The following is a 15,132-nucleotide window of genomic DNA, read 5'->3' as shown; positions in this document are numbered from 1 at the left end:
GCAAAATCGAACTCTTTACAGTAGGGGCCCCTCCCAGACCTGGGACACAAACCCAAGAGGGGGAAGAACCCAGGGAAGATACTCAAGCCCCTCCTATCTCACTAACGGACCTAATGAGAGTGATTGGCGACTCGAGAACATCGCTGGAACTCAAAATTGGAGGGCTATCTGCGGAAGTATCCCTCCTCCGCCAAGACCTACACAACCTGTCGTCCAGAGTCGGGTAATCTGAACAAAGAATATCAGACATGGAATACACAGTTTGCCAACTAGAGCAGCATTTGGCAGCCATCTCCAAGAAAGTTGACCAACTTGAATACCGTCCCGAGGACAGTGAGGGAAGGGCGCAACGTAACAATCTTTGGATTCTCGGGATATCAGAGAAGGAGGAGGGCCCCAGCACCAAACTCTTCTTAGAAGACTGGCTGGCTCACAACTTTGCCCCCAAAAAACGATCTAAATTCTTCTCCACTGAGCGAGCATATAGAGTGCCCACCCCCGGAGCCCCACCAAGAACGATTATTACACGCCTTTTAAATTTGAGACCGAGACGTTATCCTCTAGATGGCCCGAGCCTCTGGCCCAATTACATACAACGGATACCGCGTAAGGTTCTATCCAGACTACACCAAGGAGGTCCAAAAGGCCCGCCAATCTTTCGACTCCATGAAGAAGAAACTCCAATCCTTGTCGATCAAGTACGCCCTCTTCTTCTCTGCATTACTCAGAGTCCAGCACAAGGGAGTCACCCACCTGTTCTACAACCCTAAAGAGGCATGGGAATGGCTCGAAACACGAATCCTCAATGGCCCTGATACCCGACGCTCGCCTCCTAGACCACCTGGACAGAAACCCAGGCCCAAACAGCTCTCACCCTCCTTAACCCCTACAGGCCCGGAAGCCGAAATGCCACAGCACCCCGACGAAAGCACCACTGAGAAAGGATGAGGCTTCTACACCGCAATGACCGGACTGCAATACAACTCCACAGGAAGTCTAACTCTGCGGCCGCCGCTCTCCATGTGGTGAATCTACCACCCCAGTCCGGTTACCCCGAAGAAGTTTTATAGTTTAAGTTCAATGTTTGGGCGACAGGCGCTTCCAGTTGACGGGTGGGGCGGGGCCGGGGGGGGGGTTTGTGGGGTAGTCCAGGGCGGGGGGAGTTCTACTGGTGTTGGCAACCAGAACCACAGAACCAAGACAAGGGATTCTCTTAGATGCCTCAAAACGAGACCCACGCATCCAAGACAAACACTGATAAACTGTCCCCATTAACCTGGAATGTCAACGGCCTAGGCTACTGCGTGAAACGTAGACTGGTCAATACCTCAATCGATACTCATCAGATATAGCCCTCCTCACGGAAACCCACTTGATCAGAACCAGTAACGGCTTCTTCAGAAGGTCCAATTACCCGCATACATACCAAGTGGGGTTCACAAAACGTGCCAGGGGCACGATGATACTCATCCACAAACTGGTACCCCTGCAGGTCAGGAAAGTGCGGACCGACCCCCGTGGCCGATTTGTAGTGCCACTCGCCGACATCTGGGGAGAACGATGGGGCCTTATTGCAGCCTACGCTCCCCCCACACTCACAAAGGAACTCCTTGGCGAACTACAGAATGTATTGTTGGAGGAAGAGTCGGACCTGTGGGACCTGGGGGGGGGGGGACTTCAGCGAAGTTTCTAGCAAGAGGCATCTCAGACCACTCCCCGCTCCTTATAACCATGAAAAATGCTTGCCACCGCCCAGACACCACCTGGCGCCTGAACACTTATCATATGAGGCTTCCAAAAATTGCCATAGAATTAGAGAAAAAGACCACGGAATACTTCGAACATAAATGAAGGCTCAGTGGAATGCCCAATCTCAATATGGGAGGCGTATAAAACAGTCCTCCGTGGAGAAGCCATCTCTGCAGTGTCAGCCCACTGCAAACGACACACCCAAAAGATCATGGACGCCGAAAAACGAGTGTCTGAATGTGAGGATCAATTCCTCGTGCAAGGAACACAAATCACAAAGGAGGCCCTGATAACGGCTCAAGAAGCCCTTAGCAACATAGCCCGGTATAATGCAGAGACAGCTCATCGACTAGTTTGAAGCCAAATCTACGAGAAAGGGGACAAGGCAAATAAAACCCTAGCCTGGCTGGAGAGACACGAACAAACAAAAGGGTACGTGCAGACCATCCGATCGCTTGAGGGGGAACTAACTGCAGACTCCGACATAGCAGAAGCATTCGCCACCTTTTACGAAAAACTCTACGCCCCACCCATAAGGAACCCCACACCCGCTCCTAAATTTCTCGACCGGATCGAGGTCCCGAGACTCTCAAAACAACAAGCAGACCTCCTACACACCGATATCACTGAAAATTAAGTGCAAGAGGCGCTTGCACAGCTTCAAGCCGGAAAGACCCCGGTCCCCAATGGTTTCTTAGTGGAGACCTGGAAATGCCTCGGCACCACACTAACTGGACACATGCACCCCATGTTCCTCCGAAGTAAAGAACAAGGCGCACTCCCCCTGGACCTCAGAAGAGCGTGCATAGTGGTCATACCTAAAGCCGGGAAGCCTCCAGAAGAATGTGCCTCCTACCACCCCATCTCGCTGATCAATGGAGAGGCCAAAGTCCTTGTCAGGGTACTGGCTAATAGACTGCTCAAGGTGATCGAGTCACTCATTCACCCAGATCAATGTGGGTTCATGCCCAACAAGTCCACCAGCATGAAACTACGTAGAGTCCAACTTGCCCTTGACAGGGCCACAGAGATACCGTGTCCACTGGCCCTCCTGGCAGTCGATTTCGAGAAAGCATTTGACTCAGTCGGATGGGAGGCCCTGTGGGAAATCATGGCCCGGATGAATTTTGGGCGAGACTCCATCTGCTGGGTTAGACTCCTATACGCATCCCCAGAGGCAACTGTAGTGGTGAATGCAAGACTTTTAGACTGTTTCCACTGGGCCACGGGACCAGACAGGGATGCCCCTTTTCTCCACTCCGATTCTTGCTAGCTATTGAGCCACTAGCAATTAAACTCTGATCGGATAAAAGCTTGTCCGGATTCACCTGCCCAGGGGGAGGAGAAGATCAGCTCTCGCTATATGCAGACAACCTCCTCATATACCTTAGCAATCCTCTCACCTCATGTCCGACTGTGTCCCACACCCTCAAGGAATACCAAAACTTTGCCGGTCTGAAGGTGAACAAGCAAAAAACCATCTACTTCCCGATCCAGGGAGGCGACGCCGCGATCCCCGAGACTTGCCCTTACAACGTCTGCATTTGAGAATTCACATACCTAGGCATACGCATTGGCCCGTCCCTAGACAGATACCTCCAGCTCAACCTACAGCTTGTAATAGACAGATTTAGCAAGGATGTCTCCCACTGGCAATCGCTCCGCCTATCATTAAAGGGCAGGGAATCTCTGTTTAAAATTATGACACTCCCAAGACTCCTATATGTTCTACAAAATGCTCCACTCCCCATCCCTCACGAAACCTTTGCATGCATAGACAGGAACTTACGCACACTGCTTTGGGGAGGGAAACAACCCAGAATCGATCTTACTACACTCCAACGCTCTGTATGGGAGGGAGGCATTGGATGACCATGTATGCGTACGTACTACCTAGCAACACAGACAGGGGTGGTAAATGAATGGCTACATGCCGAATCCACATTACCACATATCCGCATTGAAACCAAGGCTATGCACCCCGTACCACCCCTTCAGGCCCTATACGCCACCAACAATCGAACCTCGAAAATACCAAGAATGTCACTCCACATGCGCCATGCCTGGAGGGATGCGCATAAACATATTGGCTGGGGAGCAAAACCAACACTAGCCTAACCCATATGGTACAACATACACCTACCAGAAATACAGAGAATGGGCTGTTTCGTATACTGGGAAAAGCGAGGATAACCACACTGGCACACGTGATCCAAGAGGGACGCATACTAGAGTTCGATACTCTTCATGACAAATTTGGTCAGACACTGATGGACCAGTTCCGACATGCACAGCTGGCTCACGCCATACTCACCCAGTTCCCAGAGATATCCACCATACCACCCTGGTCCCCCTAGAGACCAACACTCTTCCGCAACATATTTCCTCCAAAGTCACCTCCATGCTCTACCAAGCCCTTAACTCTTTTGGAACTAAGAACTCACTAAGCTGAAAGGGATCTGGGCGACCTTGAACCGGAAGACTGGGTAAACGCATTGATTTTCCCCCGAGAGATAGGTATCGAAGCCAAACTCAGACTGATACAACTCAGAATACTTCACCGCTCATGCTACCCTTGCATAGCCCTCGCCAGATGGGGGGGAACCGGAGATGAGGCATGTCTCCGATGCAAACGGGAGATGGGTACCTTTTTCCACATGATTTGGGACTGCAAGGTGCTACAAACCTTCTGGGATTAATGCATCAATACGGTTTCCAACATACTAGGAGCACCAATTCCGAAAGAACCCAAAATGACACTCTTGGGAATCTGGGGGGAGGTCGACCTCACTAAACATGAAAAGTTGTTCCTAGCGGTGGCATTGGGAGCAGGGAAATGGCTGATCACTGAAACCTGGGGCTCGGCAGGCTCAATATGCTTGAACCATTGGATCAATGAAATAAGCAGGTGCTCATCTATGGAACGCGGCATCTACAATGCGAGAGGCTGCCCCCGAAAATTTGAAAAGATATGGGGGAAATGGTTAGACGTGTACTGAGAGATATCCCCCCCCTACCTTCCCCTTAAACCCCCCCCCCCCCAGTATCCCCTCCCTCCCCTTCTCCCCTCTCCTCACCCAGGGACATATCACATAGCCAGAACTGCCACCCGTTTTCTGACTCTCGGGTGTACCCAAGGTACCCCTAATGACTTTGCTACCTACCATTGTCAATAATGCCATAATTTTCTTGATGAATGCCTATGTTTATGATGTTTTGTTGTTGAAACCAAAATAAACAGTTATAAAAAAAATAATAATAATAAAGCCCTTAAGAATAAGCCAGCGATGTAAAACTTTTGTTTTGATGTAAGAATAGTGGGCCAGTGCTCGGCAAGTACTGCAGAAAGAGAGACCCAAGTAGATGAAAGACTTAACTACTTGTAATTTAAGTCCCCCCCCAATATGCTATCTATATGTAGGAGAGTGTCACCCTTTACCCAGAATCTGCCTCACCTTAGCTTTAGTATAATTAATCTTTAGGTGATTGATCTCGGAGAAAGAGGCCAGATTGTCGATAGCCCTCTGCAATCCCAAGGGGGAGCGGTCCAAAAGGACAGTGTTGTCCACATAAGAAAAAACACAGGATTGCCTTCCCTCCAATTCCAAGGAGGGTCCACCCCCCCTGCTACCAATTTCACCCCCATGTCTGCCACAAAAAGGTTAAAAGCAGGGGCGCAAGATAAGGTTTGGAAGTGGGAGTATTTTACTCCCTATTTTTTTTTAATTGGGAGTAAGGAACAAGTTACTTACCTGTAACTGTTGTTCTCCAGCATGGGTCTGGCATGGATTCACATGCTCATGAATATTCCCCCTCGTCAGGCTGGCAATCCTCGGTAAAGAAAAAATCAATATCAGTTTCGGTTCTGATCTGTCTTTCTTAGTAGTAACCAATCACTGGTCTCTGGGTCATACTGCACCAGCCAATGACTGCCCTCTCCCTAAGCCCCTCCCCTGGCAGCCATCCTCAGATTTGGTAGCATGTAAAGGGGCAGTAGGACCAAGTGAAGAGCCGCAGAGGGGAAGGAGGGAGGGTTCGCATGTGAATCCATGCCAGACCCATGCTGGAGAACAACAGTTACAGGTAAGTAACTTTTTCCTTCTCCAGCATGGGGTCTGGCATGGATTCACATGCTCATGAATAGAAGAATACATAGCAGTACACACATGCACAACCACGGGAGGTGGCAAGGCTCAACATAAAGCATTACATCAACTCAACATTAAGCATCTCTTACCTCTTCACCAGGCCCACCTTCAGGCGAACACGTTGCGCAGCACTGCTTGGCTGACCCTGGACTCCTCCCTGGAATCCCGGTCGACGCAGTAGAACTTTGTGAAGGTGTGCATCGACCTCCACATAGCAGCCCTGCAGATGTCCAGCAGGGGCACACCAGATAGCAATGCCGTGGTCGCAGCGATCGCTCTGGTCGAATAGGCTCTCGGACGGCCGGGCAATGGTCGGTTTGCCAACCGGTGAAAGTGCATGATGCAGTCAGGGAGCCATCTGGAAATGGAAGCCTTCGAGAGGGCCTTCCCTTGGTTCACAGGTCCAAAGTTCACAAACGATTGTAATGTCTTCCGAAAACTCTTTGTGCGGTCCACGTAGAACTTCAGCGCTCTAGCTAGATCCAGCAAGTGCAAAGTCCTCTCGGCCGGCGACGAAAGGCGACAGGAAGAAAACTGGCAACACCAAGGGCTTGTTGAGGTGGAAGTCCGACGGCACCTTGGGCATGAAGGAGGGGTGCATCCTCAGCACCACCCTTGTCTAGTGGAAAGTCAAGTACGGAGGCTTGCAGGAGAGGGCCTGGATCTCTCCCACTCGTCGCGCGGAGGTGATGGCCACAAGAAACGCTGTCTTCCACGATAAGTACTTCAACTGGGTCGAATACAGAGGCTCGAATAGTGGCCCCATGAGCCTGCTCAGCACCACGTTGAGTTCCCACACCGGGGCCGGAGCCTTCACCGGCTGCAAATGAACGGAACAGTCATTTCATAAACTCCTTCACCAGGCGATGGGACCACAGAGATGATCGCTCGGGAGTTCTGGTGTAGCGGGAAATCGCTGCTAGATGTATCTTGATGGAGGCATGCGCTAGCCCCGCCTTGGCCAGCGATAGCAGGTACGGCAGCACTATTGGGGCTGTAATCCGTAGGGGGGTAATCTTCTGTGTGCGCCACCAGACAGTGAACCTCTTCCATTTGTGTCCGTAGCACTTGAGAGTTGAGGACGCCCTGGCCTTTGCAAGCACCTCCTTGCAGTCTGCCGGGATATCATACCCTCCAAATTCTAGTGCAGCAGGAGCCAGGCCTGCAAGTTCAGCGAGCCCGGGTCGTGATGCAGGATGGCGCCTCCTTCTCTGGAGAGAAGATCCGCGTCCGTCGAAAGCTTGACGGGGGGGGTGGAGGATGGGGGGGGGGGGGGGAGTGCTGACAAGTCCAGAAGGTCCGGGAACCAGATCTGACTCAGCCACACCAGTGCAAAGAGGATCGTCCTGCCCCGGGACCTCTTGAGTTGGTTGATGAGTCGCAGCAGCAACGGCAACGGGGGGGGAACGCATACAGGAACAGGCCGTCCCAGGGGAACGAGAAAGCATCGCCCATGCTCCTCGGCTGGGGCAACCTGCTGGCGAACCTCTGGCACTTGAAGCTTGTCGCCGTCGCCGACAGGTTGATCTGAGGTTTGCCACATCGTTGGAATAGTCGATCCGCTTGATCCTGACGCAGCTCCCACTCGTGGCACGAGCACAGCTTCCTGCTGAGTGAGTCGGCAATGGTGTTCTTTATTCCTGTCAGATGGAAGGGCACCAGAAACATCTCCTGGGCGACGGCCCAGTGCCACAGATCCTGGGCGTCCATGGATCGGGCTGGGGATCTGGTGTCTCCCTACTTCCGGATGTAGAACATCGTGGTGGTGTTGTCGGTGAAGACCCTCACCACCTTGCCCTTGAGAGACGGAAGGAACGACTTGAGGGCCCAGAACACGGCTCAGAGCTCCAGGATGTTGATGTGGAGTGACCTCTCCTCCGGGAGCCAAAGGCCTCTTGCGTGGAGATCTCCGGTGTGCGCTCCCCACCCCCCCAGGGAGGCGTCCGTCATCACCGTCTCCTGATGTGCCGGGGTCTGAAAGTCTGTGCCCACCACGAGATGCACGTGGGTGCCCCACCACCGAATCGCTTGGCGGAAGGCCTCGTTGAGCGGGATCCTGTCTTCGAAGCTGCCCGCTGCTTGCATCCAACTCTTGTAGAGGACGCATCCGTAGCCTGCACAGGCGCACCAGGTAGATGCACGAGGACATCATGCCGAGCAGGGACTTGATGGACCTCACCCTGGCCACGTCCGCGGCCAGGAGGCGCTGCACCTTGCCCAAGATGGCCTTCGTCCTGTCCTCCGACGGAGAAGCCAATCGTGCCACTGTATCGAGCTTGGCTCCCAGAAACAGTGCGACCTGCGACGGAACCAGGTGGGATTTCGAGTAGTTGATGGAGAATCCCAGATCCGTGAACAGTTGGACGGTGTTCGCTGTGTGTTCGACTGCGAGTTCTCTTGTCCTTGCTCGGATGAGCCAATCGTTCAGGTAGGGGTAAACATGGATCCCCGCAGGCGCAGCCGCGCCGCCACTGGCGCTAGGCACTTGGTAAATACCCTGGGCGCTGACTTCAATCCGAATGGCAGGGCGTTGAATTGGTAGTGCCGTCCTTGGACTACGAATATGAGAAACATTCGGTGTCCTTTTAGAATGGGGATGTGGAAGTAAGCATCCTCCAAGTCCAGCGACGATAGGAAGTCGCCTTCCTCCAGCTGTCCCAGCACGTGCTGGCCCCCCATGTGGAGGCCCCCCCTCTTTTTCCACGGGGTCTTCACGGGGGTCTCATCAATGGGCTGAAAAGAGGATTCACTCCGCGGTGGCAGGGAAACTCTGGGCCCCGAGGTCGCCTCCACTGGGGTAGCCTCCACAGGCTTCGCCAGGGTCGCCACGACTCCCTCGATAGAGGCCTTAGCCGGGTGAATCAAGGCCTTCACCACCTTGGGCGCGCTCGTGGTTGATGGCGTCAGTGAAAGTGTGCCCTGCCTGCCAGCCGAGGGGCCCGACCCTTCGGCGCTCCCGGTGCCCCCAGACTTGCGGTGCTTTGCCTTCTGTTGGGGCCCTGTCGCCGGGGCGCCCTCACAGGACTTAGAAGACCGCTCGGACTACTACTACTTCTCACCTGCTGGGCCCTTCTCCAGCCAGCTGGCGAGGCGGATCCGATGATCCCTCATAGTCCGTTCCGACAAGTTCTTGCAAAACACACAGTCCTTCTGCACGTGTGTGTTTTCTTCGTGAAGGCAGTAGAGACATCTCGAATGCTCATCCTCCTTGAAAACATTCTGTAAACCGCATCCAGGGTAGTTTCTGAACAGCTTGGATCCGGGCGTCGAGCTCCCCTTTTCCTGGGCCATGTCCACGAGGTAGGCCTCAGACCTTCTGAAATCCTCCAAGAAGCGTAACTCGACGAAACTTTGCCCTTGAGGGGCGTAGAAAATTTCCGAAACGGGTCCCCGTTGATCGGAAGTAGAAACGGTGGAGCTTGAGGCTCGATTGACTGAAAAAATGAGATTAAACTCTTTGAAAAATCGCAAAACGCAGTAAAAGCTCAAGAGATATAGGGAGAGGGCAGTCATTGGCTGGGGGCAGTATGACCCAGAGACCAGTGATTGGTTACTACTAAGAAAGACAGATCAGAAACAAAACTGATACTGATTTTTTTCTTTACCGAGGGTTCCCAGCCTGACGAGGGGGAATATTCATGAGCATGTGAATCCATGTCAGACCCCATGCTGGAGAAACTTATTTTTTAGGGAGTAAAAATGTAAGTCGAGTTCCCAATGAGAGTATTTTATAAGCGGGTAAAAATATGTTTTAAAAAGAAAACGGAAATGTTTAATGAATAATTTTTTCGCACCTAGGTATTCATGCACTTTTTTTCCTATCAGGCACTTAAAATATTAATTTCTTCAGGTGGTACTACCCGCACTACTGGTTCAAGCATACCTATAGAGCTGTGTGGGTGAAGGCAGCGGCACAGGGTTCTACGTATCAGTTTTTGTGGGAGCATTTTTACTCCCCAATGAAATTTTTTGGGAGTATTTGCCTATTTTTAGGGAGTGAAAGTGGTCATGCCTTATCTGTAGGGCTGAGAGATTCCCTGAATGATCGTTTATCTCCAAATTCTGTGGTTACGTTTTTTTAAATGAAAGTAATACCAGTGCCGACTTACGGTGCCAAGATAATGGGTCACTGGAGTAATCTTCCTTGGGCTAGATTAGAAAGAATATTATGGAGATCTATTCTCAGACTATCGAAAAGGGTACCAATCTCCACCATTAGATTTGAACTGGGTCTGTTATCATTGGAATACATGGTTACATGGAAAATCATACACCTCTATAGGAAAGTTCTCAACCCCCCCCCCCCCCGCCCAAAGGACTCCTTTTTGGTCTCTTAAATTCAGCACGGGTCTTACAAGCAATGTTAACATAGAGGAAGGGATGCAAGGATTTATTCATTCAACTACATTGTACTGATGAACTGCTGATTGACCAACCACTCCTGGTAAGGAAAAAACGAAGAGAACTTGATTAGATTACAACTAGAGAGAATGGAACCAAATACATGCTTTTTGCATTTCGGAAGTGCACAAGAAAGTGCTGTTGAGCTGGCCTGCTGGTCGTGCTGCTTGTGGAAGTCAAACCTGTTTTGCCCCACACCCATTATACTTACCTGGCTCCTCCCCTTTTATCCACGATGCCATATTACTCCAGGCCTGCTGGTCGTGCTGCTTGTGGAAGTCAAACCTGGTAAGGACTAAACACGGACCCTTAACAACTACACAGATTTGCAAATGATTTCTCATATTCACATTGAATTGGAACTACTAATATGCAGTTATTTCATTTTATTTCCCTTTAGTTTTGCCCCACAGACCATTATACTTACCTGGCTCCTCCCCTTCTACCCACAATTCCATATTACTCCAGGCCGCGTGCATTTGTGCATGAGAAAGTGCTGTTGAGCCGTTAAGCTGTTTTGATGGTCTGATGTGGTGGTAATTTCCATTCCAATTTTGTTTCCTTTAGCATTTTTCATTTTATTATATTGCTCTGCTTTTCATTTTTATCATTTAAACAACTAAGTTTTATACCACTCTAACTTAAGCTGAAGCTATTGTGAACGTCAATGCCAGATGTGTACACGCTGACCTCGGCAATGCCCCATGCAAAGGAAGTAGGGATCTTTGAGAGAAAAAGAAGCAAACTCCGAAGTCTCATCCTGTAAAACTGACACAGAGCCACGGCACTCCAAAACGCCCATGCTCCATATCTTTAGTTACACATATACTAACTATTGCTCTCCCAGCTCCTCCTCCCTGGAAGTTATCAGATCTGTCGCAGCATGCAACTCGATTTCTCTGCCTTGTGAAGATTTGCTTGCAGCGTGCAATAGTGACAATATCCTTGCTCCTCGAGCCGCCATCAGTCCAAATAAAGTATGCATGATTATTGATGCACCATTTATCGATTCATCTACTCCGCCTGACTCTCGTCGCTGGCAGTTTCATTTTACCACCACAGTTTCTGCCAAATGATGAACCTATTGTACAAAACGCCAGTGGCAAATTTATCATAGCTCAAATAAAGGATTACTTGCTTGCCCCGCCTAACACCTTGAAATCACCTGTACTGCTTGAGGTTAATAACACTATCAATTCCATTGATTTACCTGAAGTTCTTACTGCCATGGACACGTCTGGTAACAGGGTTGACACAATTATCATTGATAGCGATGATGTGTCGACATCAGTTCCTATCATCACACCTGCCTTGCCAGCATTAGCTAACCTGTCTCAGTCCCCAGTCATGTTTTCTAATTCCACCCATGAATCATCTGCTGTCACAGGTTTCCGCCTTTCTCACCTGTGTTTGATGCTTGCTGGATTTCTTGGAAGGAGTCTTCTTGCGTACGGTTCGGGTTTTGTACAACCCCGTACGCGCGTCTTCGGGTTCCAGCGTTCGTTCAGCGTTCTTCGTCCAGGGCCGATAGGAAACTCCAGGAAGTCCAGGAATGAAGGAGGAGTACTCAGAGGCGGGTACACGGATTCCGGGATACAGGATAAGGAGGAAGGGAAGATAGGAGGAGGAAGCGAGGGTCAGGGAACCAGGAAGCAACTGAGTTGAGCGAAGGCGAACTACGGAGCACACGTCTAGCCACAGCGATCAGTAGCGTTAAAACACGCGGGGCCGCGGCCTCTTTATAGAACGTGCTACATCTGACGTAAAAGCTGGTAGACAGCGTTCTGTGTTTAAAGGCTATGTTGGAAGTACAGCAGAGTGTAAGCCCCGATGTGTCAGGGACCAGGAAGTCCAAAAGGGGCGCATCCGACAGTTCATGACAGCATGCCTCCTCCGAAAACCTGTCCCACCGGGTTTGCGCGGGTGAATGAGATGGTACCTTCTGAGTAATCTGGGGGTGTTTAGGTTTGAGATTGGTTCCCAAGTGTGTTCACTGGGAGGGTATCCTTTCCATTCAACCAGGTACTGAAGCGGACCACGTTTGTATCTGGAGTCACACATTCTGGAAACTTCATATTCCAGTTGGTCATTGACAAGTACAGGATTGGGCCCGAGGGTAGTCCGGGAGGACTGGATGTATGGTTTCATTAGAGATGTATGAAAACCAGGATGAATTCTCTTCCAGGAGTCTGGTAGTTTGAGTCGGTAGGCCACTGGGTTAATGATTTCTTTTATGGAAAAGGGCCCATAGTACCGATGAGCCAGTTTATTCGGTCATAGATGTCGGGGCAGTAGTTTCGAGGACAGCTAGACCTTATCTTCTACTGTGTAGGAGGGACCTGGTCTTCTCTTGGAATCCGCATAATGCTTGGCATGAGTTTGGGCCCTTTCTAAGTGCTCTTTGGCTTCCTTCTGTACATTGATGAGAGTTTCAATCCAGGAATCAACTGTAGGAACAGGTGTAGGATGTGGGAGGACGGAAGGTAGCACCGAAGAGGGTGAAATCCTTGGCTACAAAATAAGGGGCTCGTCTGGACAGCCGAGTGATCCGATTTGTTGTAGGCGAATTCCGCCAAAGGTATTAGAAGTGACCAATCGTCCTGGACCTTGGTAGTGAAGCAACAAAGATATTGTTCCAAGGTTTGATTCACACGTTCAGTAGCCCCATTAGTCTGTGGATGATACCCTGAAGAGAGGGCACGTTGGATTCCCAGAATCCAGCAAAGGTGTTTCCAAAATTGAGAGATGTATTGAGGCCCTCTGTCTGATATGATCTTGGAAGGGAGTCCATGAAGTCAGAATATGTGTTCCAGGAAGATTCCAGCAGGTTTCGAGGAAGATGGTAGTTTATATAATGGTGTAAAATGAGCCATATGAGTGAATAAATCTATGGTGACCATGATAGTCGTGTACCCCCTGGAAGGTGGTAATTCCACAATGAAGTCCGTGGCAATAATTTCCCAGAGCCTTGTTGGTAGTGTGGGCTGAAGTAGGAGACCCGCCGGTCTTTTGTTATCATGTTTGTTTTGACTGCAGACTGCACAAGCTTGGATGCACAGTCGTACGTCAGTCTTCATTCTCGGCCACCAAAATTATCTTGTATTAGACGCAGGGTGTTTGTGATGCCACGATGTCCGGAGTAAAGGGCATCGTGGCAGAGGGTTATTAATCTTTGCTGTAGATTCTGTGTGGGGATGACTAGACTCTTGTCCTTGAAGAGATATCCGTCCTTTGGTCTCGGATTCCATCAATTCTTTCCTGAATATTCCTTCCATAGCTCAGAGGACTAGGTTTGTATCCGAACATCATCCAGGAGGCGGATTGCTTGAGCTACAAATATTGTATGGGGAAACATCTTAGGGAATGACCGGTCTTCAAGAGTTTCGTAGCCGGGACGTCAGGATAAGGCGTCAGCAATTATATTCTGTGTTCCAGGGACATGATGGATCTGGAACTGGTACTGGGCAAAGAAGGCGGCCCAACGGGCTTGACGACTATTTCTACATTCCAGAGCCTGTAAAACTTGAAGAGTCTGATGTTCCGTGCGGACCTGGACAGGATGTTTTGCTCCTAGAAGTAGATGACGCCACTCTGTGAAGGCTTGACGGATGGCTAACCGTTCCTTTTCCAAAACAGAATAATGGGTTTCACTAGGAGTCAGTGTCCGTGAAAGATACGCAATTGGGATGTTCCAGACTGGCCTCGAATTCCTGTTTTAGAACTGCTCCAATGGCGTAGTTAGAGGTGTCTGTTTCCGCTAGGAAAGGTCGATTGATGTCAGGTTGAGCCAGGATGGGAACTTGTGTAAACTCTGTCTTCAACCGTTGGAATGCCTCCTCTTGGGCTCGGAAAAGGAAGGTATGAATTTCCGGTAAAAGTTAAAAAGCCCCAGGAAGGATTGGATTTGTTTCACGGTAGTCGGAACAGGCCAGGATAGTATGGCTCTTACCTTGGAGTGATCCATTCCAATACCTTCTGGGCTAAGGACAATTCCTAGATAGTGAACAGTAGAGACATGGAAAAGACACTTCTCGGGTTTAGCCAGGAGCTTGTGTTCACGTAGCCGTTGTAACACTGCCTTAACATGCTCCTCATGCTTAAGATGGTCCTTAGAGAATATTAAGATATCGTCCAGATACACTATGACGAAGAGGAACAATATATCTGAAAACACCCGATTCATGAAGCGTTGGAAGATCGCTGGGGCATTTGCAAGTCCGAAGGGCATGACCAAGTACTCAAAGTGACCAAAGGGTGTTCTAAAGGCTGTCTTCTATTTGTCTCCTTCTCTAATACTGATCAGATGGTAGGCACCTCTGAGATCCAATTTAGTGAAGATTACGGCTCCTCTTACTGCTTCCAGGATGTCTGAGATCAAGGGCAATGGACAGCGATCTTTCGGGGTGCACTGATTTAAGCCACGATAATCAAGACAAGGTCTGAGCTCATTGGTATCCTTTTTTGGAACAAAAAACAGTGAGGCTCCAGCTGGAGATTTGGATGGTCGTATGGTGCCATTTTCAAGGTTAGTATCTAAGTATTCACAGAGGGCCCTTTTCTCAGGTTCGGATAAGATGAACATCCTTCCAAAGGGAATCACAGCTGAAGGTTCAGTATCAATAGCACAGTCTTCGGGTCTATAAGGAGGTAATGCTTGAACTATGGCAGAAAAGAACACATCGGCGTATTCCTGATAGACTTTAGGAACCTGGATGATATTTGAGACTGTGAGTGGGCCTTGATGGTCTGCCGAGGTTCCTTCCAAAGGTGTCGGGGTGGAATCCAGGAGTAAGCAATGAGACATGCAATGTTCGGAAACAAGGAACCTGCTGCC

This window comes from Ambystoma mexicanum, chromosome 1q, assembly GCF_040938575.1.
Source record: "Ambystoma mexicanum isolate Mex_15411 chromosome 1q, UKY_AmexF1_1, whole genome shotgun sequence".
Classification (NCBI taxonomy): Eukaryota; Metazoa; Chordata; class Amphibia; order Caudata; family Ambystomatidae; genus Ambystoma; species Ambystoma mexicanum.
This window is presented reverse-complemented; position numbering follows the sequence as displayed.